We start from the raw sequence: 26,765 nt of genomic DNA, 5'->3' as shown, positions 1-26,765 counted from the left end.
CAACACCGACCCAGAGCACGAATCCCGACATGGAGGCTTAGAGCTGAGGCTCTACAGGATGCAGGATTTTGAGAGGACTTGAGGGAGGCCATTGTGGAATATTTCGAAATCAACACGGGCAGTGTACGCTCAGTGGGAACAGTTTGGGAGGCATTTAAGGTGGTGGTGCGTGGGGTAGCTATATCAAAATCCAAAAGGCTCCACGGGGGCATTGAACGGGAACTGCAGGAAACGGAAAGAGAGCTAGAGGGCCTGGTACAGGGTGGGGGTACTACCCAAGAGGACAGCGTCAAGATAGGAAAATTACAGGTGACTTGCAGTGAACTCTGGGACAGACTATGCAAGCTGAATTATAAGAAATATACAGAGAGGCTACATGCTGGTGGGGATAAGCCGGGTAGACTACTGGCATGGTTATACAAGAATGAGACCCCCGCGCGGTTATCAGAGAGCTAAGGGACGTGGAAGGTCAAATATGTAACACACTGGAGGGGGTAAACGAAGAGTTCCTCAAATATTACAAACGATTATATGAAGACGCAGGAGAAGATATAGGCCAAGAAATATTGGAAACTATAGATGATATAGGCTTGCCCACCTTGGATGACCTGGAACGTGCAGAACTAGAGGCCCGCATCACCTCGAACGTATTGGAGGCGGTGATCCAACACCTGCCCACATGTAAAGCGCCCGGGTCAGACGGGTTACCCAGTGAGTTTTATAAAATATACAAGCAGGAGCTACTCCAGCCGCTGATGGCCGTGTTTAATAAAGCCGACGAGCAGGGAGAACTGCCGGCGTCCCTCCGAGAGGCAGTGATCATCCCGCTCCTAAAACCGGGCAAGCCAGAGGTGGAGTGTGGGTCTTATAGGCCCTTGTCCATGCTCACCCAGGATAGTAAGATACTCACGGTGGCGCTGGCCAACAGACTCAAGAGGATTATTGGCAAGTTGATACACCCAGATCAAACAGGCTATGTCCCCGGCAGAAATATCACAGACAACCACAGGAGGCTGCACCATATCATTGACCAAGCCGAGGGAGACTTGGGCGAGCTGGCTATCGTGTCGTTGGATGCGGTTAAAGCCTTTGACTCAGTGCAGTGGCTGTGGTTGCTGCGGCCCTGAAAGGATATGGATGGGACCAGGATATATTAGGTGGGCCCAGCTGTTATATAGCTCCCCGATTACGAGAGTCAAAACAGGAACTATAATTTCAGATAAATGGCAACTCAGCAGGGGGACCAGACAGGTTTGTCCCTGGTCGCCCATGTTATATATTCTGGCTTTGGAGCCCCTGGCAATTTACCTCAGGCAACAATACGGGGAGGTGGGGATTCGCACGACAGGAGGAACACACCTGGTATCACTGTACGCAGATGATGTGCTCCTCTACTTGCGCTACCCGGAGGAGAATTTGCAATATGTGCTGGAAGTGATGGACCGCTATGCCACCCTCTCGGGCATATCAGTGAATCCTGGGGAGTCCAGTTTGTTCCCCTTGGGAAGATATAAGAACATCCCACTAGAAAGACTACCCATCCTGCAGATACCCTGGCAGACTGAGACGTTCAGATATCTGGGCGTAAACATTTACCATAGTAGAGAGACAGAGCACACACACAATACGGAGAAAGCAATTGAAGAAATTAAGAATAGCATGGTGTTCTGGTCTAGATTACCCCTGGCTATGATGAGAAGAGCAGCGCTGCTCAAAATGGTGGTCTTACCCAGACTCTTGCATTTTTTTGTGAACGTCCCATACTTGATCCCCAGACGCTTTTTTGTGAAACTCCATGGCCTGTGCAGGGGCTTCATATGGCACAACTCCAGAAATAGGGTGGCCCTGTGGAAACTACAGAACTCATGTGACAAAGGGGGCATAAACCTGCAAATTTTGAATTGTATTACTTAGCGCGACAGCTGTTGTATGTGGTCAGGTGGTTATCTGCAGAGGACTCGGCAGAAGCTAGGCTTCTGCAAGGTGATTCGGCTCCATACTTTATCAGAGAGATGGTGTGGCTGCATGAAACCAAAATGGCGGGGATGGGAAGACTATTGGTGCTGGGAAGTCTGGCCCAGAGCATGGAGGAATGTGGACGATCCAGATCCGCACTCTCAACAGGTCCCGCTGGTGGTGCTATGCGGGGAAGACTCAACTGTTCAAAGGGGTCCGCAGATACTGGGAACCGGTGGGCATGGCTACCCTCGGCGACATATGGCAGGATGGGGAGGCACTGGAATTTCAGAGGCTGCATGAGGAGACTGGGGTTCATAGAGGCCAATATATTACTTATACCAGCATCATGAAAAGGGTGAGGGAGAGGTGGCCTGAGACGGTGCTAGCAGAGGAACCTGATGCCACCCTAGAAATGATGTATGATGTCTCGGAGGGTGGGCACGAAATATCTCGTATATATGAGCTCCTGAGCACAAAGGCAGGGAAGGAGCTGCTCCAACTGAGGCATGACTGGGAGGAGGAGGTGGGAGAACCCATGACACAGGGACAGTGGGATAGAGCCCAAAGATACCATAAGAATGTGTCCCGAAATGCGAGACTCCAGCAGATCCAGCTGTATGTCACCCACAGAGCTTATCTGACCCCCAGGAGAATAGCCAGGTTCGGTGGCTCAGCCATACAGAAATGTCCCAGGTGTGAGGAGGAGGAGGCAGGGCTGCTGCACATGTTTTGGGCTTGCCCTGAGGTGCAGAGATTCTGGGAAGAAATTAAGATGAAAATGGCCAAGGGAGGTGTGATGCTTGACGTGAGGTCTGCTTGGGCATGCATGCTCGGGTGTTTCCCCAGACCACGTAAATTGAAACACATCAGCAAGATGAAAGACCTGGCCTATATCCTAGCTAAACCCAGAATTGCAATGAGCTGGAAAGCGACCCATAGGCCCAGAATAGAGAAATGGGCAGAAGCAGAAACCGCGGTGTGGTAGGAAGCTATCACCAGAGGGGGAGAGGAAGAGGTGGGCCCCTTGATAGGCTGGAGGCAACGGGTAACCTCAATGGCAAACCCCCCACCAGGTCAGTCATGAAACGTCGACTCATAGGAGTCGACAAATACTGAAAAACCTGAAAATGCTCAGGCAGATGGCTCGGAGGAGACGGCTCAAGTTTGTGGGGAGGGGGGAGGGAGGACGGGAGATGATACGGCATGATGTGATGTTTTGATACAGAGTACGTACGTCCTAAATGGTTGTAATGTTTGGTTTGGTGTGGTGTTGTTAAAATAATAAACATTGTATAGGCCAACTTGGGTGCAGGCAATTGGAAGGAGCTGGAACTGTGACTGGAGTGCGAGCTGCAGCAGTAGAAGCAGGAAGGAGGCGGCATGAAGCTGGCAAAACCAAGCAGAAGTGAGAGTATAAGGGGGACGCCAGAACGTGGATACAGCAGATTTTGCTTGCTTGTTCAAGAGGGTCCTATTCTCCCAAAATCCGAAGTGCAGATGCTGCGCAGCGGAAGGCAGGCAGAGAGGATGTCTTTCCCCATGTGTGCCTGATTGCTTTGGTTGCCATACAGAGAACGTTTTGAAGACCAATGCGAGGAGCAGTTGTGAAGTCGTGGGTCTCGAGAGCGAGAGGGGATCCATAAACATGTGGCCAGAGTAGAGACCCCTTCAGTTCGGAACGGTGTGGGTCACTGAGAAGCCAAAGGCAGTGGAAGTTGTGGCAGAAGTCGTGGAACCGGTGTGAACCGCAGCGCAAGTGTTAAAGAAGCAGGTGAGTGAAGCCTGGTGCACAACATTATCCAGTTCCCTATTCACTAGCATAAAGTTTAAAGCAAGGTGAAGCTGTGATCATTGAACAAGGTAAAAGTAGAATCCGTGTATATTAGGAAAGTCCTTTCACACATGTGAAAAGCAAACGCTACTTCAAACCCATTGTTTTTTTGCCAAAATATTTTTTATTGAAATATCGTACAGTCATGAAACCATCAAATACATTCATGTGGAAGCTTATTAGGAATCATTACAATCAACTCGGCGATATTTCATTTTCATCAGTATAAAGTCAACGAATCATCTAATTCATTAATAACTGGCATCAAATGAGAAAGGTTTAACTCAAGCTGAACACTTTTTTAAAACCCAGCATAGACAGAGAGAAGAAGAAAAAAAAAACCCCGGTTCATATTGTCCTCCAACTAAAACACAGCCTCAGGCTCTAATGGCCTCATCCCAGTTCAGCGACCCTCCTCATTATTCCCCAGTATCCACATTAGAGGGCCCTTAAGGTTTCAGGAGATAGCTGATCAGGCGAGGTTGAAAAAACATATGTTCCCTCTTGGCAACATGTTTAGGAAAGGTCCCCAGATTCTTGAAAACTTAGCCATCTTTCTTTCCAGTGTGGCCATTAACTTTTCCAAGCCCAGCAAGTCCTATACCTTAACCCACCAGTATGCGATATGGGGGCCTTCAATGTCTTTCTAAAATCTGGCACGAGTGAGCCGGGCTGCCATAAGCAGATGAGTTATCAATCCGCTTTGGGACCTGACTGTGGGTATGTACCGTCGTCTGGGGTGGCTCCCAAAACCATTATCAGCGGATCCATGGGGAGAAGAGTTCCACAAATGTCTCTGATCTTGGATCTGAACTCCAGCCAAAAGGACTGGATGGTTGGGCAATACCAACACAGATGGCCTAGGTCCCTCTTTGCCCCACAGCCATGCCAGCAGGAATCGCGATAATCAGGATTAATTGCATGGAGTTTCTGCGTGGGAAACGTACCAACGAAAACAAATTTTAAGCGCACACTCCCTCACCGTGGTGCATCTGGAGACTTTGTGGGCTCTTCCCCATATCCTTTGCCAGGACTCCTGATCATTTTCTCTACCCAGCTCCCTTTCCCAAGCTGTCATATAGGGCATTTTCTCTTCTCTCGCATCCTCCTCTAAAAGACGGTAGCATGTAGCCACCCTTCTGGTGAGTTGACCGTCCGTCAGTGTAAGCTCTAACCCTGTGGGGGATCTAGTTGCTGCCTTTTTTTTACACCTGGATTGGTTATCCAGTGGCGGAGCTGGATGTACCTAAACCTTTCAGTCTCAGGAAGATTGAATTTTGCTTTGCACTGGTCGAAGGTTAGAGGGGAGTTGTTCTCGTAGAGGTCCCTTAGTGTTAGAGGTTTCTCTTTCGACCATAGAAGGAAAGACTTAGGTTGAAGCCCAGGAGTGAAAACTGGATTTTGCAATACAGGAGACATTGGGTCCAGTCCCGACGCGATACCTCTTTGAGCACAGAATCTATCCCATGCACGGAGTGTGGTTTTTGTGGAAGGTAGAAGGGCTCCTCTGTGGAACCGCGTTTCCCAGGGGAGAAAGGGCAGATGACTTAGAGGCATCCAGTGTTGTTCGATGTCCTGCCACATAGGGGGTTCTTTTGGGTGAGACCATCTGAAAATGGTGGCCAATTGGGAAGCACGGTAATATCTAACCACTGAGGGGAGACCCAGCCCTCCCGTCCAGCTGCTTCGGGTCAGGAGTTTGCATTGGATGTGGGGGGTTTTGCGCTTCCTAACAAAGCAACATATTTCTCTCTGAAGTGCCAAGAGATCCCGTCGGGGATCAGTATGGGGAGGGTCTGGAATGTATAAAGAAGCCTGGGAAGTAAAAACCATTTTGATAGCGCTTATTCGCCCCATCCAAGATATTTCCTGAAGCGACCACCTCCCTAGGGATTCTTTGGCTTCTTTTAATAGTGTAGGGATATTGGCCTTTAGAAGACCCGCAAAGGTCGGAGTTAGCTGAATTCCGAGATATTTAATGGAGGTGGTCGTCCACTGGATGGAGCAGAGACTTCGCAGAACCTTCAGTGACTCAGGAGTTTCAGACAAGCTTAACCCCATTGATTTGGTCAAGTTTATTGTGAATCCCGAGATCCTCCCGAATTGAGCAAGGAAGTCCATGAGTGGGGAAAGTGAGGTTCGAGACTGTAACTACCTGAAGGAGTGGTTGCGTGCCACCTATTAAGAAGAGTGAATGTTGCGAAGGCCATTAGTTAATACCTAACCTTGATAAAAACAATTGTGGAAACCTTTTAACCTGTGAAAACTACTTCAAAGATGTGGTTGCGTGTGCCTAATTGTGATTACTTAAGAAAGACTAAACTCTATTTACTTTAACACAGCATACCTATTATACACAAGACTTTAACAGTGTACCTACTATTGAAGAGGAAAGCAAGCATTGCCCAAGCCAAGAGTCTTCTCATATTAAGAGTAAAATCAGCCTTTCTCAGAGTTAAAAAGCAATCTAACTGTTACTGTGAATCTAATAACAGTTTAACTGGCCTACGATACAAGTGAACAAGCATTGCCTGAAGTCAAGAGTGACACCAAGGCTTCTGGGAAATTACTTGGACTGATATCTGACAGAAAGATGAAGGTAAAGCAGGGGAGGGAACCTGGCTGCTTGTAAAGATTGTCAAGTTGACACAACCTGTATTGTCTAAGAATGTGAAAGACAGAAGTGGGTCGTAGAGGCAAACACAGGTTGTTATTGTGGCAGACAGACTAGAAAGGCAAAGAGGCTGCCCCTTTTGAAGAGAGATATTCAGAGGAAGAGTGCCCTGCCTTCTTGAAGGAGCTGAACTACTCTAAAGTGAATCTTGTCAAAGCCTGTCTAGAAGTACACATCATTGAAGCTGTGGTTGTAGTCCAAAGCACTGAAGCTGTAGTGGGGGTGATGGTGGTGGTGGTGGTATATCTGGTTGTTAGTAGATGCAACATTGTAGTAGCCTAAGCAAAGTGGAGTACTGTGAGACAAAGGTGACTGTTCTCAAGGTGAATCAAGTAGAATTGAAGTTTTTGAAGTGGAAGCAGCAGCACTGAGAAGTCATCCTGGCAAATATAGCCTTGCGAATTCCAATCTTGTAATTAATGATATACTAACTGTTAACCAAGAACTGTGTCTCATTGACAGTTGTAGAGATAGCATTTCTTATGAACAGTGGCAAGTCTTATTGAAGTGGTAACAAAGCACTGTCATGGATTACCATTGGTGCTGTTTGAGGAACTGGAAAGTCAATATTTCACCAAGGAGAAAATATTTGCTGTTGTTGGAACTTTGGTTAACAAACCTTTACTTTGACACTGAAACATCAAGAACTGACTTGAGACTATCTTACCTGCAAGTATTTCTTCATTTGGTTCTTCTTTTGAACATTAGTATAATTCAACCTGAATCCTTGGGAAGGGAACCCAACCAGGACATTATAAGGTTATTCAAATACTGTGAATGTTTGTCATTTTGCATTGCCACATATTTTCTTTGTGTATTTGTTGCTTAGTGTGAGGGTCATATATCCTGTGTTAGTGTTTCCCTTCAGCATTGGTTAGGCATTGAAATCCTCAGCAAAGTAGGGATAGTGAGGCATTTTACTTCATTTATTTTGGTAATAAAATGGCATGTTTTGATCAATTATCAAACAGTTGTCCGCCTTGCAACTTTGGGTCTCACCCTAACTTACGAGTGGAATCCAGACGTGGACCCCTTGCTCACTATTCTTAGAGAGGCACAACTGCACCCTACTGATGAGGTCCAACCAGACCGAAACACGTGTCTGGGGTTGCTGTTTGTACTCTCAATTCAGAGGAGAATTGCCGAGCATTTCGGTGCTGGACTGCCCCAGGGCAGGACAAAGACTGATATGGTTTGATTATTTCTCCTCTGTGAAAGATAGTGAGCTAAAGAATCTAGGTAAGGCTCTCGTAACCAGGACTAATGTCTGGCAGAGGAACTCCCAGGAAGCCCCCACCCACTTGTTAATTCGTCTCCTATTACTGACCTCACAGTAGTCTACTCTGGTCTGTGCACTTCGGGCTATTTCACAGGTAATTCCTATATTCGGTTCACTCCTTGTTCAAAATCTACTTCCATGTATTTACAAATATCAAGGGGTGGAAAGTGGGGGTGAGATTTGTATTTTTGTGTTTCCCTTTTCTCCCTACCAAGCAGCATATTTGGTGGCTGCTCTCATTCAGGTTATTACAATTTTACATAAAGATATGATATGACCGCAGCCTGTGCAGCCATTAATCAAAAACTGGATGATATTCAGGGAAATATTCACCCATTACCACCTGACCAGGACTTCCTTGTGGAAGTAGCAGCAGCAGCTCCACTACCACTTTATGCTGCCACTATTGAGCCCATATCTCTGGTATTATCAGTATTGATTGTTCTCCCCTCAACCTTTCCACTAACTTCCTCAGAGTTTTCACAGGATCCCAGGACTTCTCATACTTTTGTCAACCAATGTAAGCTACACCATGTGTAGGCCAGACATGTTTCCTGACTTCATCGCAAAGGCTGAATGTATTCTATCAAATTTAGGGACACTAGCAAGCTACTTGGGCCAAAACCAAAGCCTCAGCCTTGTTTGATTTTGATGCCCTCTTAGCAGCCATGAACAAGATATTTGATGCTAACCATAAAGACAAGACCAGGATTTAGAGATCCTGAAATTACATGAAATTAACCACAATCTACCTGCGGTGTGCTGGAGGTGTTGTGGAGAGAGAGTCACAATTGGTCACCTGTGGTGGTCCTATGAAGTGTCACAGAAATACTGCAAGGAAATCCTTTCACATATATAGGACCTCACAGGAGTATTCCTGCCTTGGATCCTAAAGTAATTATTTTGTGGGACTTGGATGATGATGCTAATTACCCAACGGGGGGAGGGAGGGTCATAAACGAAAGTGATCACTCGGCTATTGATGGCTGATAAACAGATGTTGGCTACGTCATGGAAGTGGCAAGAATGCGCGATAATTTCTGAAAGGTGGGCGAGGAACTGGTCGCTGTTGGCCATAGAGAAAATAACCTCCATACTTAACACATATCATGCCTTTTATGCCGCCAGGTTCCCTGTCATACAGTCCTCTATGTATCTGGCATATGTGACTGCGACTTCGAAATTCTGATTTTCTGTGATATGTAATTTGTGTTGCCAATGGATTACTGGGGATCGTTCATGGTTATTTTGTGAACTTTGTTGATCATCCCCACCTTTGTGATACATTTTTTTTTCAAATGGTAATTAAAGTTTGGGGAAAAAATACAGTAAAATAGGTTGTGCGACACAAGTAGGACGCAAAGTAGTTTGCATTAACATAAGCAGGAGGGTTGCAGAATACACAGACAGGGTTTCACAAGTAGTATAGACACAAGTAAATGGGGTGCAGGTTACAGCATACACGGCAAGGAACAATGAATGGTGGCATGCATGCAAGACATGAAGTACACACTATGGTGGGGAATGAACAGAAGTATCGCGATTATTTAGACCAAACTCTCAAGGGCTCAATTTCAAAATGCTGCAGCATGACATAAAATTGCTAAACACAAGATTCCCAGCCTCACAATGCTCATGCGAGCCCAAAGCACTGAGGTCATTGGGCCGAAGGGAGTTTTGCTTAGAAGCTGAAACCATACCAGATAACGTTTCCCAGGCACAGCGTGCAATTATTGAAGTTAATTAGTCCAGTTGGTAGCAGTTAGAAACAGACTTCTCTTTGAATGCTAGGTGCAAGTAGTGTAAGGAACTCATGGTGGCAACAGTAAAGACACACAAGTGATCACAGTTCATGGGTCTTTATTAAACTGTTTAAATGTGTTGGAAAAATGCCTAATCTAAATCTAAGATGGGAGCAAGCTATGACCATCAAATAATATGGCAGACCTAGTGGCGTCTTGTCAAATAAAAAGGCCTTTATTACAAAACCTATTGCCAATCCGTATAGCTAATTTCAAAAAGAGTGGGATAGTGTTCACAAGAAAAGAAAGTGTTCACAAATACAAATAAGTCAGGATGTTCTATCCGGGGGGGTCTCCTCCCGACGTTTTTAGCACGGGACAGGCAGAACCTTTGAGCACAGCACACTCCTGAGCCTCGCCAGCACGAGGTTACAGTTCCTTTCATGTTACGCTCACCTGGTATCCACAGGGACACCACCCAGCCGGGTTACTTGCTGGTATGCTTTTCAGCTTTGCCCTGATGTGGTCTGCGGGGAAGGTTCTGCCTGAAAATACAGGACTGTGTTCAAGACTGACCTACTGGAGTAAGTATCCTCCCTCCACCCCAGTATGATTTTGGTCCCTCTGGCGCCCTCTGCTCACCTTTCGGTAGAATTAGGCGTGCTCTTCGTCCTGCCTTATTTGCAGGGGCGCGTTGTCTTTCATGGGCGAGTGCGGTCCAGTTACTTCACTGATGCCGGCCCGTTTGATATTGTTCAGGTAGGTTTTATTGCTGTTCTTTAGTTTTGTTGCTATCCTGCAAGCCTTTCTTTGTTTAAAATGTCTTTTTTTTCTCCGTTGGGTATGCAGGGCTTCAGCGCAGCGAACTGGCTTGGTTGAGCCACGCTGGTAAATGATGGCGCATTAAGAGCACTATGATGCGGTAAGTAAGCGCTATGCGCAGCGCTGCGAAGTCTTGCCTTTGCTAACCTGTGTTTTCCTTCCTTGTAGGTTGCGGTGTTCTTCAGTGTGAGTGGAATGTCCGGAGTGGTGCCAGCCGAGAGGCGACCAGCCAGGTAAGCCTTTTTGAGCAGTTCGTAATTTGTAAATGTCTCTACTGCTTTCTTTAATGTTGCCTCTAGCTTCCTCTTTCAGGTCGCTCTGTCCGGGAGGCGTGCAGATTCAAGGAAGCTGTTCTCAGTAGCTGCAAGTGTTTAAAGATGAAGACTGCAGGTAAGATGCTGCTGCTAATGATGTTCCTTTTGTCTCCTTGCAGGTTCTGCTTCTCCAAGGTTCGAGGGAATAGCTGGACACAGTGAGCGTCACGTTGCAAGCTGCAAAGTAACACGAAGCGTGTTGTCTTGCTCGGGTGTGGTTTAAATAGCCCCAACAAAATAGTCCAGGAAAAGTAGTCCCTAGGCTGCCACACCCAAAACACTAGACCGCATAGCTTGGTTCTTAGGAACCAAGCTATGTGGATGCCTCCATGTTGGCTGACAATACAATAAAGTAGTTCCCAAGCACATTGTTTTTCATGGTGTATGAGCCTGGCGCCATAGGCGCCAGGACTGGCCCCATGAGGGCTTTTGAAGAGGTTGCCAGGCTCTAGAGGCCCGAGTCCTGATTCCACCTGGCCATTGGGTTTGCCAGAAGGCTGTTTTGGGCGAGGGTCGTGACATTTCAACGATGCAAGGACCTTCTGGGGCCAAGTCTCTTTCCGGCGAAGTCTCTTGCCTTAGAAAGCCTAATGAACAATAAACAATACAAAAGTTTCTTTGGTAATCCTTCACATTGGGCATTTGCTCTTCGCCCCTTGCATCCCCTTCAGCCAGGCTACGATCCTAATCTTTCACGCTGGGTGATTGCTCTTAGTCCCTTGGATCCCCCTCAGCCGGGCTGCGATCCTAGTTTTTCACATTGAGCGATTGCTCTTCGCACCTTGGATCCCCCTCCGCCAGGCTCTGATCCTTCTCTCAACGCTAGCCTCCCTCAATCGTGTTCACTGCGGCCTTTCACTCAAAAAGGTATCATTCAACAGTCTCAATGTCTTTTTAACCAACTATCCATTGTGGACATCCATCAGCCGGATTCACACCTGTTGTCACAATGTTCACGGGTATATCACGGTTTTACTCTCAACTCGCAGGCATCCCTCTGTCGGGTTCACATTTGCCAGTTTCCCAGTTCAGTTTTCTCCAATGTGTCAGACTTTCGAGTGTACAATGTGTTGCTTGACCCACGTAGGACCACCTTGACACTTCACACTAGCCTCTCCTAAGGCCTCTTGGTTTTCGTAGTTTCAACAAACGCAACCCAAAAAAGGCTTCAGTCAGAGTCTTCAAATGAGCGTCTCTGCGGCAGCTGACCACTCTGCTTCTGAACCTTTTACGAGGGTTCCTTTAAAGTTCAATTACACAAGTTCTTTGTTCAACAAGGTTGCCGCCTGCAACTTTGGGCCCAGCCCAGCACTGTTCATTGTTACCATCTGTCTTCTCCGACTCACCGGCTGTGATGAACTGTTGGAGTTTCTTGTCTCAGAAGTCAAGGACGGCACCACAGCAGTAATAGCTTCTCCCAGCTTCGACCATCAGCGCGGGAGGGTCCCGTGTGCCGCTGACACCTGTCCCACCACACGCCAGCTGGACTTCCTGATCTTATGCTTTCCCTTTTGGAGGCTTTGCGGAACTGAGTTGTAAAGGGCAAGGGAAATTCCCTCTTCGCTGTCCCTCAAGGTTTCTCTGCTTTGCTCCTCCGCTTGAACTGCCAGTCTGGAATAGCTACTTCCTTGTGCGTTCAGCCATTCTCAAAGTGGGCTTTCGTGCTCCCGCTTTTATCCCTGTGGGGAAGGGAAAGAGCTCTCAGGTGTGCATAGTTATTGTTAATTGCCTGACTCTGCCTGAGCCTTGTGTTGGGACATGGCCGGTAAACCGCCATAGTGTTGGTCCATTGTCTGTCTTGGTGTAGGAAAGTGTTTGGTTTGGAAAAAGGGGGGGGGGTGTAGAACTTCTGAGTATCCTACGCGGTTGGATGGGGAAAAGGTCTTCTAAGAAAGGGGGTACCGCGTTTCACCCGTCAGTGTCCCACTTCCACAGGACCCCCATCCAGGTTATCCTACCGCACTGGTCCACCCCCAGGAACTGGATCCAATAGCTTTGGCCGTGTCCTGGCCACATGGATGACGGATCCCCGGCGACTAGCAAGTGTGACACCATCAGGTTTCTCACAGTAGCTACCGTACCAACTAGTCCCATAAGGATTGAATACACAGCATCCCGAGTAGTCTACCACATGATCCGAACAATGGTCATTTATTCCAGGCCCAATTAGATAGTGTACCTGCACTTTCTGTACACCCAAACATAGAGACAACACGTCAAGGCCATGAACGGGCTGGCAGATCAGGCATAAGGCGTGGGAACGAGAAGGGAATAGCTTCTGTAAACTGAATCCTAGCGGTTCGGCCATCTCTCCTTCCTCACCACGTAACTTGGCACTGCATAAAAGTGCAGAGGCCAGATGATCACTTAACTGGCCAATCAAACCCTGTCCTTCTTATTGATTAGTGTAGTAGAATGCCAACCAATAGAACCTTAGATTGAAATGTATAATTTGTAGAAGGATGGACCTAGGGGGAGTTATTAGTTGTAGGAGAACCAACAGTAAAAGGTTCACTTCTAGAGAGTACAAGTTTTTTGTGATGATAATTAACTGTGGCGTCAACTATGACAATTCATTTGTTTAACAGCTTGTTTCTAATGCCATTTTGAGATGATATTTTGCTCGCTCTTACAGCAGCCGTTTGTATCTCAATAAAGCTGGGGTTTCTCATGCTGTTGGAGTTACTCTTGTTATTGAGTTTTTTCTTATTGGTATATTTGTGCCTATCCTAACAGGGCCCAAATACATTGTGAAGTGGTTAAGGCTTATTTGCTTGTCTGACTCTAACTGCTGACCCTCTAAAGACTCAATACCATGTAATCAACTATAAGTCACCTCTCGTTACTGAGAAGCCTATAAAAATACAAAAGTCTTCATTTGGAGGAGAAGACTCCCTAACGTAGAGCTGAACGGTAGATGAGGAGATGTGCAGAGCGGACACTGCTGCAGTGCGGACCGAACGAAGCCTGGTGGTGGTCAGGAGCCAGCCATACACGGCCTAATCCTGGAACCGCAGGGTGCAAATGCTCTTCCGCCCCCCCTACTGAGAGTCATAGAAGTGGAGAGAAACCTGAGCACAGGCGAGGCCCTGAGCAGGCTGCAGCAACAGGAAGCACGAATGTGGTAGGTGGAGACAAATGCCGCTGATACCAGAATCACTGACCCTCCCCTGGCGGGACGCGCCATGAGAGAATAGGTACACAGGCCACACAGGAAGGCAGGCGGGTGGTTAAATGTTGCGGAGAAGCCGAAACCCTTAGTCATTCACCGGCTAGTGAGCTTGTGAACAATCTGAGCAAGGACCAAAGTGTCTAAAGTCATAAGAAAACTACTCAGAGCACTGAAAGCCAAGCAATAACTATTAAAAAATCCCACACGGAGGAAGGGATGTAAACTGATAAGCGAAGCATTAGGTTTTGAGAAACTGTGAATAGCCTGCACATGAGCCAAGGTGTCCCGATAGACACGACTAATACCAGCATAGAAAGACACCACTAATACCAGCATAGAAGGCCAAGAGAGCTATAAAAAGGAATTAACAAGTGTGATGTCCCTGTTACATTGGAGGGTGAAGGCTCGAGGGAGCAAGTTGGTCCTTAAGATGATGTTGAGTACCCCATTGGATCTAAACATTGAAACCTTTATTGAACTGAGCAATCCTTTTGACCATTTGGAAAACTTCTTTTTGAACTGAGTGACTTTGTAACCAGAGAAACTGAGACGGATTTGGATTTTGAACTTCCAATTTCTTTTGAAAGACACTGTGATGACCCAGGCCTGGAACGGTATCCTGGGCGGAACTGTTGATTTTTAAGATTGTCTGCAGGATAAAGAAGTGCTGAATTGATGTGATACTTTGTTTTCCTGTGTGCCAACTAAAATAAATATGTTAAAAAAAAAAAAAGATTGTCTGCACGAGAGGGGTCAGTTAGGTGTTGATGACTTCCAGTGTGAAAACACATTCTCTTATTTTTTGTTTTCATTTTCATTTAGTGGTGGGGCCAGGTAGTTGAACAGGTTAGGACGGAGGATGACTTTTAGCTAAGGTATGTTGTCTGAAATTTCTGGGCCCCAGTAATTTTTTTCAACCCTGTGGGCTGTGCAAAGGCCTTTTTGAACTTTTCCCATATCTGTAATTGTCCTTCGGCAGTAGGTTTTCGCTGGGACTCCAATAGTTCTTGTAAATGCTGTTCTGCCAGATCCCCATCTCTTATCTCTGTTATTAATTTTTTTATAATTCATCTTTTGTAACACACTAATTACCGGAGAGCAGTCTCAGAACCGGTATTCAAACCTGTGTTGCTCTGCGTTGTCTTGCTTCCAATACAAACGCGTTGCCCTTGAGCTATTTTCCCGGCCCATATCTCATTAATCATACTGTTCCCCTCTAAATTCAAAGGACAATGCAAAGGGGGATCTCCAGTGGTATCTAGGTCCCTCAGGTGCAAACCGCTGACGTTGTGATTGCGATCTATGTCTTTCATCCAAGTTGTAAGTCGACAAGTTCTGGTACAGTCAGATCGAGGCACCTTCCCAGTCAAAGGAGTTCAATTCACTTGCCTTCCGTAAAAAAAAAAAAAAAAAAAAAATCTCCAGCATTGGGTCTGGCATGGATGCTCATGAATATTCCCCGTCATCAGGCCGGGAATCCTCGGTAAAAAGAAAATCAGTATGTTTCATTTCTGATCTGTCTTTCTTAGTAGTAACCAATCACTGGTCTCTGGGTCATACTGCCCCCAGCCAATGACTGCCCTCTCCCTAAGCCTCGCCCCTGGCAGCCATCCTCAGATTTTTACCACACGTTCAAGTGTTGGGAGTCCTCGTGCTATAGCTCTCAAGCTTTTACTGCGTTTTGCGTTTTTTCAAGGAGTTTAATCTAATTTTTTCGGTCAATCGAGCCTCAAGCTCCACCATTTCTACTTGCGATCAACAGTGACCCGTTTCGGAATTTTCTATGCCCCTCAAGGGTGACATTTACGTCGAGTTACGCTTCTTGGAGGATTCCAGAAGATCTGAGGCCTACCTCGTGGACATGGCCCAGGACAAGGGAAGCTCGACACCCAGATCCAAGCTGTTCAGGAACTGCCCTGGATGCAGATTACAGAATGTTTTCAAGGAAGATGAGCATTCGAGATGTCTCTACTGCCTTCACGAAGACAAGGCGTGGAAAAGGACTCTGCGTTTTGCAAGAACCAGTCGGTTTGGATTATGAGGGATCGTCGGACCCGCCTCGCCAGCTGGCTGGAGAAGTACCCAGCAGGTGAGAAGAAGGCTGAGCGGTCTTCTAAGTCCTCTGAGGGCACCCCGGCAACGGGGTTCCCAACAGAAGGCAAAGCACTGCGAGTCCGTGGGCACTGGGAGCGCTGAAGGGTCGGGCTCCTCGGCTGCCAGGCAGGGCGCACATTCACCAGCGCCATCAACCACGAGCCAACGCTCTGGCTCAGGGAAGAGAAAATCCGAGAACCCGGCTAAGCTTCTGGAGAGGCCCTGGTCGATCTCGAAGGGATCAGCCGAGGGGGAACGAGGCGGTGACCCCTCCCCCAAGGTGAAGACCTCAAGCGCGCTCAAGGTGGTCAAGGCCTTGATTCACCCGGTGAAGGCCTCTATCTATCCCGGTGGGAGGGCAGCTGGCTGAGTTCGTCAGCGTGTGAGAGTCCATCTCCACCGACCGTTGGGTGCTGGATGCCCTTGCCCACGGGCACACTCTTGAATTTCAAAAGAAGTGCCCCCGCATTCCTCCCGTGGCTAGGAAGGAAAATCACGTCCCTCAACTGCTGTTCGAAGTATGGGCAATGCATAAGAAGGGTGCCATCGAGCTCGTCCCAAAGAGGCTCCAGGGCTCCGGAGTATACTCCAGGTACTTCCACGTCAGAAAGAAGACAGGCGGTTGGCGCCCCATCCTGGACCTGCGGCGGTTAAACAAATACATCAAGGCACAAAAGTTCAGGATGGTCACCCTCCAGCACGTGCTGGGACAGCTCGAGGAGGGCGACTTCCTATCGTCGCTGGACTTGGAGGATGCTTACTTCCACATCCCCATTCTAAAAGAACACCAAAGGTTTCTCAGGTTCGTAGTCCAAGGGCGGCACTACCAATTCATGGCCCTGCGCCTTCGGGGGATCCATGTCTACCCCTACCTGGATGATTGGCTCATCCGTGCAAGGACAAGAGAACTCGCCGCCGAGCACACAGCAGAGACCGTCCAACTACTCACGGATCTGGTATTCTCCATCAAATACTCGAAATCCCACCTGGTCTCGTCGCAGGTCGCACTGTTTCTCGGAGCCAAGCTCGATACAGTGGTGCGACTTGCCTCGCCATCGGACGAGAGGACGAAGGCCATCTTGGGCAAGGTGCAGCGCCTGCTGGCCACGGATGTGACCAGGGTGAGATCCATCAAGTCCCTGCACGGAATGATGTCCTCATGCATCTAACTGGTGCGCCTGTGCAGGCTACGGATGCGTCCTCTACAAGAGTTCCTCGACGCCCGTTGGATACAAGCGTTGGGCAGCTTCGAAGACTGGATCCGCTCAAATAGGTTTTCCGCCGAGTGATTCGATGGTGGGGCACCCGCGCGCATCTCGCGGCAGGCGATGACTTTCAGACCCCAGTACATCAGGAGACGGTGACGACGGATGCCTCCCTGGAGGGATGGGGTGCGCACACCGGAGATTTGCATGCAAGAGGCCTTTGGCTCCCGGAGGAGAGGTCACTCCACATCAATATCCTGGAACTCCGATCAGTGTTCTGGGCCCTCAGGTCGTTTCTCCCGTCCCTCAAGGAAAAGGTGGTGAGGATTTTCACCGACAACACTACCACGATGTGCTACATCTGCAAGCAGGGAGGCACCAGATCCCCAGCCCTGTCCAAGGAGGCCCAGGATCTGTGGCACTGCGCCGTCGCCCAGGGGATGTTTCTGGTGCCCTTCCATCTAGCAGGAATAAAGAACGTCGTCATCGCCGACTCACTCAGCAGGGAGCTGCGCTCGTGCCACAAGTGGGAGCTGCGTCAGGATCAAGTAGATCGACTTTTCCAACGATGGGGCAAACCCCAGATCGACCTGTTTGCGACGGCGACTAACTCCAGTGCCAGAGGTTTGCCAGCACGTTTCCCCAGCCGAGGAGCATGGGCGATGCTTTCTCGTTCCCCTGGGACGGCCTGTTCCTGTATGCGTTCCCTCCGTTGCCGCTCCAACCCATCAAGGTCCCGGTGCTGGATGATCCTCGTTGCACCGGCGCGGCTGTGACTGATCTGGTTTCCTGTACTTCTGGACTTGTCAGCGTCCTCCCCCTCCCCCCCCAGTCAAACTGTTGAAGGGGGCAGATCTTCTCTCCAGAGAAGGAGGCGCCATCCTCCATCATGACCCGGAGTCGCTGAACTTGCAGGCCTGGCTCCTGCAGCACTAGAGTTTGGAGGGTACGATATCCCGGCGGACTGAAAGGAGGTGCTTACAAAGGCCAGGGCATCCTCAACTCTGAAGTGCTACGGACACAAGTGGAAGAGGTTCTCTGTCTGGTGCCGTGCACAGAAGATTAACCCTCTGCGAATTATGGCCCCCCAAGTGCTGCCGTACCTGCTGTTGCTGGCCAAGGTGGGGCTAGCTCATGCCTCTATCAAGATCCATCTTGCAGCGATTTCCCGTTAAACCAGAACTACGGGCGATCATCCCTGTGGTCTCATCCCCTGGTGAAGGAATTTATGAAGGGACTGTTCCGATAGTTCCCGCCGTTGAAGGCTTCGGCCCCGGCGTGGGAGCTCAACATGGTGCTGACCAGGCTCATGGGGCCGCCATGCCAGCCTCTGCATTCGGCACTGTTGAAATTTCTGTCGTGGAAAACAGCGTTCCTTGTGGCCATCACCTCCGCATGGCGAGTGGGAGAGATCCAAGCCCTATCCTGCAAGCCTCCATACTTGACTTTCCACGAGATGAGGGTGGTGCTGAGAACGCACCCCTCCTTCATGCCCAAGGTGCCATCGGTCGGACTTCCACCTAAACGAGTGCTTGGTGTTGCCGGTTTTTTTCCCGTCGCTTTCGTCGTTGGATGAGAGGACTTTGTACTCGCTGGATGTAGCTAGAGCGCTGAAGTTCTACGTGGACCGCACAAAGAGTTTTCGGAAGACATCACAGCTTTTTGTGCATTTTGGACCTGTGAATCAAGGGAAGGCCCTCTCGAAGGCTTCCATTTCCAGATGGCTCTCCGGCTGCATCATGCACTGTCATCGGTTGGCAAACCGAGCGTTGCCCGGTCGTCTGAGATCCCATTCGACCAGAGCGATCGCTGCTACTATGGCGTTCTTGTCTGGTGTGCCCCTGCTGGACATCTGCAGGGCTGCTACTTGGAGGTCGACGCTCACCTTCACGAGATTCTACTGTGTCGACTGGGATTCCAGGGAGGAGTCCAGAGTCGGCCAAGCAGTGCTGCGCAACCTCTTCACCTCAAGGTGGGCCTGGTGAGGAGGTAAGAGTTGCTTAATGTTGAGTTTATGTAATGCTTAATGTTGAGCCTTGCCACCTCCCGTGGTTGTGCATGTGTGTACTGCTATGTATTCTTATATTCATGAGCATGGGAATCCATGCCGGACCCCATGCTGGAGAAGGAACAAGTTACTTACCTGTAACTGTTCTCCAGCATGAGTTTGGCATGGATTCACATGCGAACCCTCCCTCCTACCCCTCTGCGGCTCTTCACTTGGTCATACTGCCACTTTACGTGCTACCAAATCTGAGGATGGCTGCCAGGGGCGGGGCTTAGGGCGAGGGCAGTCATTGGCTGGGGGCAGTATGACCCAGAGACCAATGATTGGTTACTACTAAGAAAGACAGATCAGAAACGAAACTGATACTGATACTGATTTTTTCTTTACCGAGGATTCCCAGCCTGACGGGGAATATTCATGAGCATGTGAATCCATGCCAGACCCATGCTGGAGAACAGTTACAGGTAAGTAACTTGTTCCATCTCCCTTATGTCTATAAAAATGGCATTTAATCTGAACCGATCTGGACCCCTCGCCGATCTATTCTCTCAAACATGAAAGTTCTCGACTCTTGCACCAATCAGGGCCCTGAACATCGCCCCCACTCTTCTCTCCAGGTCTTGTTGTTTGACCATCTGACTGAGGAAGACCCCAGAGTCTAATGTTGTTTCCTCGCTCTGTTTTCTACATCATCAATCTTGTTTCAAACCTCTTTCTCTCTGAGCTCCAATTCTTTAACCAGTGTGCCCATCTAAGTCTCTAGGACTCCCGTAGAGAGTTGGTTGCTTTCCAAGGTCCCAACTCTAACTTCCACCTTCTCCAGCTTTTCCTTGAGCACTGCCTTAGACTCTGTCCTAAGGGCTTTTTATATCAGAGAGAACACTGTGAATATCCAACTGTATGGGCATTTAGGCCCTGTCCTTCTTTCGCTCCTTCCATTGTAATAGATAATGCACTAACAAAATACGGTGTGAGGGTCTAGAAGTAAGAGACGGACACAAAGGTGGCATGTTGATTGACAAATACTTTTGTCAACATCCAACGTGGGGGGGGGGTTTGGAGGAAGGAAATCCTATCTAGCCCTACTGCTAAGAGGGGTTTCCCTGCCTCAAAACAATTAGCTAATGAAACGGTCTGTTTCATAATGTTAAAACTCAGTATAACGTGAATACATTTGATTGAATAGTTGACCTTCTGGGACAACATGACCTTTCTCAAGATTAGATCATTTTAATAGGATGATTTGTGTATATATGTTTTAGATGATGTAGGCTCACAGGAATACTAAGGCTCTAATAACTATTTTGTTTTATTGTTGTAGTAAAAGGCTTACACTATTGTTGTGTAAGGTTGACTGGTATCAACCAGTATCGCAATAAAGATATATAACGTGAATAGGGGAAAATGTCTCTTGGCTGCCATCCTGCAGCCCAACTTTGCAATTCAAAACCAAAAGTTCTGCAGAGTATTTCCAGCTTTATCCAACTTTCTATCTGTATGTTTAATAGATGAACAAGTCTTTATCTTTCTTTGTTAGACCTGACTTCCAGGTCCCGCGTTAAGGAAGAATGGCCTGGTCACCTTGGCCAAGCCGGTTTGAGGGTCCCAAACCCTAGCCTCAGTACACCTCGCCTTGGCTCCATCTCCTTCCATGTAGGGGACTCCATGTTATTGGTTTCACAGTTCTGTGTCTCAGTATTTGCTTCCACCCAGAGCCTTGGTTCACTCTCCTACCAAGGTCTTTGAGTGTCCCTTATATAAGCTGCTTCTGTATTCCCCTTATTTGTAACTTGGGATATTCTTCCCCAGCCTGCGTCCCAGACCCTATTCACATGATGTTTCACAATGTTCTCTTTGTTTTAAACTTTGTTTTCAACAGGCTTGGTTTTCTCTCCTGCCAAGGTCTGCGTGGGTCACTGATGTTTGCCCAGTTCACATTCCCCTTTATTTCTGGTCAGGAAATGCTTTACTAATGTGGGTCCCAGGCCACCTTCACTAGCTTATATGCAACGTACTGTTGGCCTGACCTTCTTTTAATCCTCAGTCTTGGTCTACTCTCTTGCCAAGGTAAGTCGGTCACTGATGTTTGTAAAGTTTATATTCCCTTTAGTTACTGATAGGGATTTGCCTTCATTATATGGGCCCAGACTCCCTTCACTTGTTATGCCCCGTGCTCTCTTCGTCTGTTCTCCCCTTGATCCACATCTTTGGTTTACTCTCCTGCCAAGGGCTGTGTCTACTACTTATGTTTGTACAGTTCGTGTTCCCCTTATTTACTGGTAGGGGTATGTATGGGTCCCAGAGCCCATTCACTAGGTTACCCTGCCTTAGTGGATGTTGCGTACCTGCTATGCGCTGGGCCCCTCTCACTCTCTGGGTCTCCCCAGCCCTGTGACCAGCCACCCCTGTACCTGTAAGGTCCAGGCCTTCACCTTCTGGATGTTTGCGGGTCTCCCAGGAGCTTCAGTGGCTTTCCAGAACTTCCCTCGATCTTCCGCGTCCCTTCCCTGCAGTTCTCTGGCAGTTTGTTGCACTCCAGCAGCACCGGTTACCGGTGAGTGTCCTGCTTTCCCTCCGGTCTACCTCTTGCATCGCGTACCTTTTGTGAACGCTTTTGCTTTTCAGGACACAGTCTGTTGTTCTGCACTCTGGATCTGCGCAGGCCTCGCTGAATATTCGGTCCATGCTGGACCGAAGTTGAAGATGCCTTCGCTCTCTTCACTCTTCGACTTCAAGTGGCAGCGGACCAATAGGAATGTCTGGAAGGCTAGAATGTGTGTACTCGTTCTGCCTAGTGATGATCATTCCTTGTGGCCTCTTCCTCGTCCCAGTGGTTATCATTTGGGATGTGATACTACAGCACATGGAAGTAATAGGTAATGGGGAATAGGAAGGGTCTTGAGGGAAGGTGGCAGGGTCAAGGAGATACTGTGCTCTCCCGAAGTGGTCACTGCTCTGAATGGGGTCCTCCCTCCCCATGAGATCCTCCTGCTGAGTACCCCCAGAGGGACTATCAGGTAGCGGCTCACCACACTGGCCTCATGGAAAGGGGCTTCCCCATCTAAAACAATGTCGACACCTCGTGATTCATCGCAACGGGTATTAGGGACACTTGTTTAAAAATCCCAATAGCTTACCCTGGGGGTTATCACCTTGCTAAGAGAAGGCCCCCTCCGGCATCTGGTGTAGTCCAACAATAAAGGTGGTTTGGGCCAGAACTCACAAAAACATCTCCAACGGCAGGCCCTGATGTTCATGCCCACTCAGCGTACAAGGAAGCAGAGGGACGAGCAGGGGCGCTCTACCAACAAAACCGGCAAGATATGGCTCTTGTACCCAAGTGTCCGGGTCTCTTGTACAACTGAGCCCCCCATCAGGCAGAACGCACTGAGCGGTAGAAATTCAAACCAGTATTTCCTCAGTGCCCTAAACCCTGCTGTCTTCTTACACTACTAATCTGGAGCGGGGTTCCCAGCTGTGCCCCGTGGCAAGAAGCAACCACCATCCACCGCTGTAGCTGTCCCGTCCTGGCTCTACCGTACTCCTTATCCCACTACAATCCAGAACCTGACCAAAGTAGCCAAAGTAGCCAAGTCTTGTTCAGCAATTGGACTGCTCCTTCAATAACACCACGGGATGGCGGGCAGTTTGCTGTTGATGTTCCGCAGCAGGTCACTCGGTGAGTCCCTCCATGGGCCTCTTCTGCAAGCAGCTCGTGGGATCTACGATCTCTGTTGGGTCTTGCCTGCGCTATGCTGTGCCGCTCCCAGAAAAACACCCTCTGGGATGTCCCTTCGCCGTTCCATTACGAGGTGCTCGCTGTTCACGCAGCCATCTTCTCTGCGCCTCTAGTGGTGTGGGGGTCCCTCTTTTTGACATTTGCCCGGCATCTACATGAACATCATTTCATACGTCTGCGAGCATTATTGCCTGGATTTCTTGTCCTGTCAGTAGGCCAATTTTGGTTGTGCAGTACTCCAGAAAATCTTGGCTTTGTAGTGGTCCTCACTCACCTCCCCCCTAAATGTTCTTACTCTTACGTCCCGTCCCCTTTCCTCCATACTGTATGGGCGTCCTCGCGAGGAACAGGAGACTGAACCTTTTTTCACCAGAAAAATCTTCTTCGCCTTTAAATTTAGAGGCGTGTGGGGGCGCGGCCATGGGAGCATGCGCTCACCTGACTCCACCTACCAGCGCCACTCCTCAGTCCCCTTTTCCGCGTCAAGAGGAATGGGCTGAATTCACCAGCGCTCCTGTGTTTGGCTTACGCCATGTAATACCACGCGCTATTCCCTGGATTTCTTCTATCTTTGTCTTTTTCTTCGCAATTAGGTACTTGGTCCTCCGACGCCATGCTCCTCCCCGGTGCATGTTGACTTCAGCAGACTTCAGCAGGTGTCCAGCCTGCGAGGGGTTCTTCCCTACATCCGACCCCCATGCCCTTTACCTTTGCTGCCTTGGCCCTGATCACGGCTGGGACGGTTGTTCCATTTGCGACACTCTGACTCCACGTGCACTGAAGAACAGGCTAGCTAGGTGGAGGGGAGCTCTTCCAGAAGTCCCCTCAGGAGGACATAAAGGACTTCGTCAAACATCACTCGAGGCTGAAGGTAAGGCTTCTATTCACCATCGCACCCCGTAAAGGCGATTCCTTGCCAAAGAAGCGTCCGACCGGGAGGAATCCTTCGGGTTCTATCACCAGCTCTTGTACCGAGGCTAGTCCAGCTACCGGCCTCACGGCCAAGGGGTTGTGGGGGCATCCCCATGTGGCTCTGTTTGCCTCCGGGGACAACAAGAAATGGCAGCAGTTCGCCTCCTGGCGCAGGGGCAGGGCTCCGGCTCCCCGGGCGCCATATTCCAGATACAATGGCCTTCCCGCCCACATCCCTGGGGGCTGGCAAGACCGTGGTTCTGCGAGCTACTCAGTCTTTCGGACAGACCACCAATTCACCCACCGCTGGGCCCAGCTTCTCTCCTAGCACAGCAGGGGGGGGAAGGGTACTCCACCCTGCTCCTCACAAATTTAGCCCTTGCAGCGTGGTTCCTGAGCAGGTCACGCTGAAACACTTGAATCTCTCGCAGGCTAACCTTTTGATCATCCAGGGCACTAGAAGCAAAGCTACTAGGAGCCAGTATAAGAGTAAATGGTCTAGATTCTGTCATTGGGCCGACCCTAGATAGATGGACCCCCTCGCCCTCCTGAAGTGCACCTTGGATGACGTGCTCTCCTTCTCGGCGCAACTCGCCCATTCCGGCGTACAGGTGGATACATACCGCATCTATGTGGCAGCCATAGGGGCTTACAGGAATTCAGAGGAGGGCCTCTTCTCCTCTAACCCGGTGGTCAAGCGACATCTGGCGGGCCTCCACAGGCTTTACCTGCCTATATAGAAACCACACCCCGTGTGGGACCTTAATGTTGTGTTGGGCGCCTTTGCGCACAAACCGTTTGAATCAATGGCGTCGGCAGTCATCAGGCTGGTTACCATGCAGACAGCCCTGCTAGTGGTCCTCAGCTCAGCTTGCAGAGTCAGCGATATCCAGGCTCTGGTGACTTCAGAGCCCTACACTTCTCTGGGGTACGTTTACCAGCCCAGCAGAACTCTCCTGCACCGCCAAACCGCATTTTCAGCAGTTACACGAAGAATGGCTGCGCTGGCTTTGCTGTGCACTTATTCCCTTGCATCAAAACTGCGTTTTTAGCAGTTATCAAAATTAATGGCTGTGCTGGCTCTGTTGAGCACATATGGGGTGAGATGAAACATGGAGCACCCTGAGCATGGCTGCAGTTATTTTCTTCATGTGCACCAAAAAGAAGAATTCAAAAGCAGCCTGGTGCAGCGCTGCTATACTGAAAACTCAAGATTTCTAACTGAAAGAGAAAATGTTCTGTGTTAAAATGACTGCTCACTGATGCTATTTCATCTTTTCAACATTACACAGTTTGGTGCTGATAAGACACATTCATTACCATCTATCTTCAGGTTGTACACCAGCAAAGGAGGGCATTCCTCCCTGAAAGGCATTGTGTGTCAAGCGAAGTCTATGAACAGCAGAGAAATTTGTTTCAGGCCGTATGACCAGCGTTTACTTTTGAAACAAATTAACCAGTGCAGAAGACTTCAAAAATAAAGATGTTTTCCTTGGCTATGCGTCAATTACAAAAGAAAACTATTTTAGCACTTTTCCCTGCCATGAAATTGATCTGATCTGTCCAGGCTGTTCTGAAAATGTGTGTTTTAAAGAAACTGCATCACGTGTAAATTCGTTTTTGCAACAGCAGTGAAATAACACTTTGAAAGTAAAAACGTGAAATCATCCCAAATACTTGCACAGAAATAGTAGTTTAGGTGGGGATGGGGTTTGGTTTAAATGTATAATATATTTTATTTACAAAAATACGGGCTTTTGTGAAAGAAAGAGAAAAGAAAATGTTTGAAAGCTGTTTGAGACCAGCAGAACCCGTTCGGCAAAAGGAGAAAACTTCAAAGGAAGCCCCTTTCCCAATGAAAGGACCAAGGTGTCAGAATTCACGACCTCTTCAGACTGAATGGCATTTCCCCTAGGATGGGAAAATGGAGAGCCCTGTCACTGAAGTGTGAATTCCTCTGACACCTCGCCTCAGCTTCCTAGGATCAAAGGCGAATCCATAGCAACCCTGGCCAATACTGACCAGAGCAGCATGACATGTGGCTGGGGGTTTGAAAGGACTGCCTACTTATGGAAACAAAGCCATCCCATTTGATTTCAAAGACTGTTCATATCATGACATTTATTTCAGTAATCTAAAGAAACAGTAATCTGAAATTATGACCTTTTTAAATGTAATTTTTGCGCCATTAAAAGAAGACATTGTAGATGTTTCTGACATGTGGTGAACGCAAACGCTGGTAAAATGTCATTTCTGGGGAAAGCATACATGGTACAGTTTTGTAACTTAATGAAAATATGCCCAGTGATGATATGTATATATGTAGACAATTGTAGAATTTGAGGTCCATGGAAATGGCGAAAGATTGTCAGAATGACTAAACAGTATTGCACCGACTTGGATTACAGTGCCTGGCCAGGGGGATCTTATAGCAGATCCAGGCAGAACCTCTTACCCAGGCTGAACCTCTTATCCAGAATTAAACCCTCCATAAATCCCAATAATTCAGAGAAAAAGAGGGAAAGGCTGATCCCTTTTGGGATTATCCAGTGACCAGACTTGCTTTGCCCAGCTGATGCACCCTGCTGTCTACTGAGACCAGACTCCTGTTGCCCCGCTGTGTCCATAGAGGAGAGCCCCGCTGTTGCCCAAGTGACCAGATCTTTGTCCCGCGGCGCGGCTGGCTGTCCAAACTATTCCATTCAAGTGCTTGTTGTAAGTATTTCCCTTCCCCAGTAACCAAAAACTGCATCCCTTGCTTTGTTACCTAGTACTATGTCCAATCCCATAGAAATCCTTTGAATACCCTACCAAAATCCTTAAAATTGTCAGAATCCCATGTATCCTGTCCTTAGGAAAATCTGTGTTAATTTCCACGTGTTGGCCCCATTCTTTCCAAATCATTTCAGTCCGCTATATGAGTCCTTAGTACTATTTGGAATAAATAAATGAATGCCCATATAAAGAGACACACAGCGTGAAGGGGTTAAAATTGCAAATTAACCTTTGTTGCT

General features: G+C 48.4%; 1 protein-coding gene across 1 annotated transcript in view; it reads left to right on the top strand.

Annotated features, from left to right (window-relative positions):
- The window catches only part of EPG5 (ectopic P-granules 5 autophagy tethering factor), a 2,517,217-nt gene that overhangs the window by 278,754 nt on the left and 2,211,698 nt on the right, over positions 1–26,765 (top strand). The gene's annotated exons all lie outside the window — the stretch shown is intronic.

Source organism: Ambystoma mexicanum, chromosome 6p (assembly GCF_040938575.1).
Source record: "Ambystoma mexicanum isolate Mex_15411 chromosome 6p, UKY_AmexF1_1, whole genome shotgun sequence".
Lineage (NCBI taxonomy): Eukaryota > Metazoa > Chordata > Amphibia > Caudata > Ambystomatidae > Ambystoma > Ambystoma mexicanum.
Note: the sequence above shows the minus strand (reverse complement) of the source record. Positions and strands in the feature narration are given on the sequence as shown.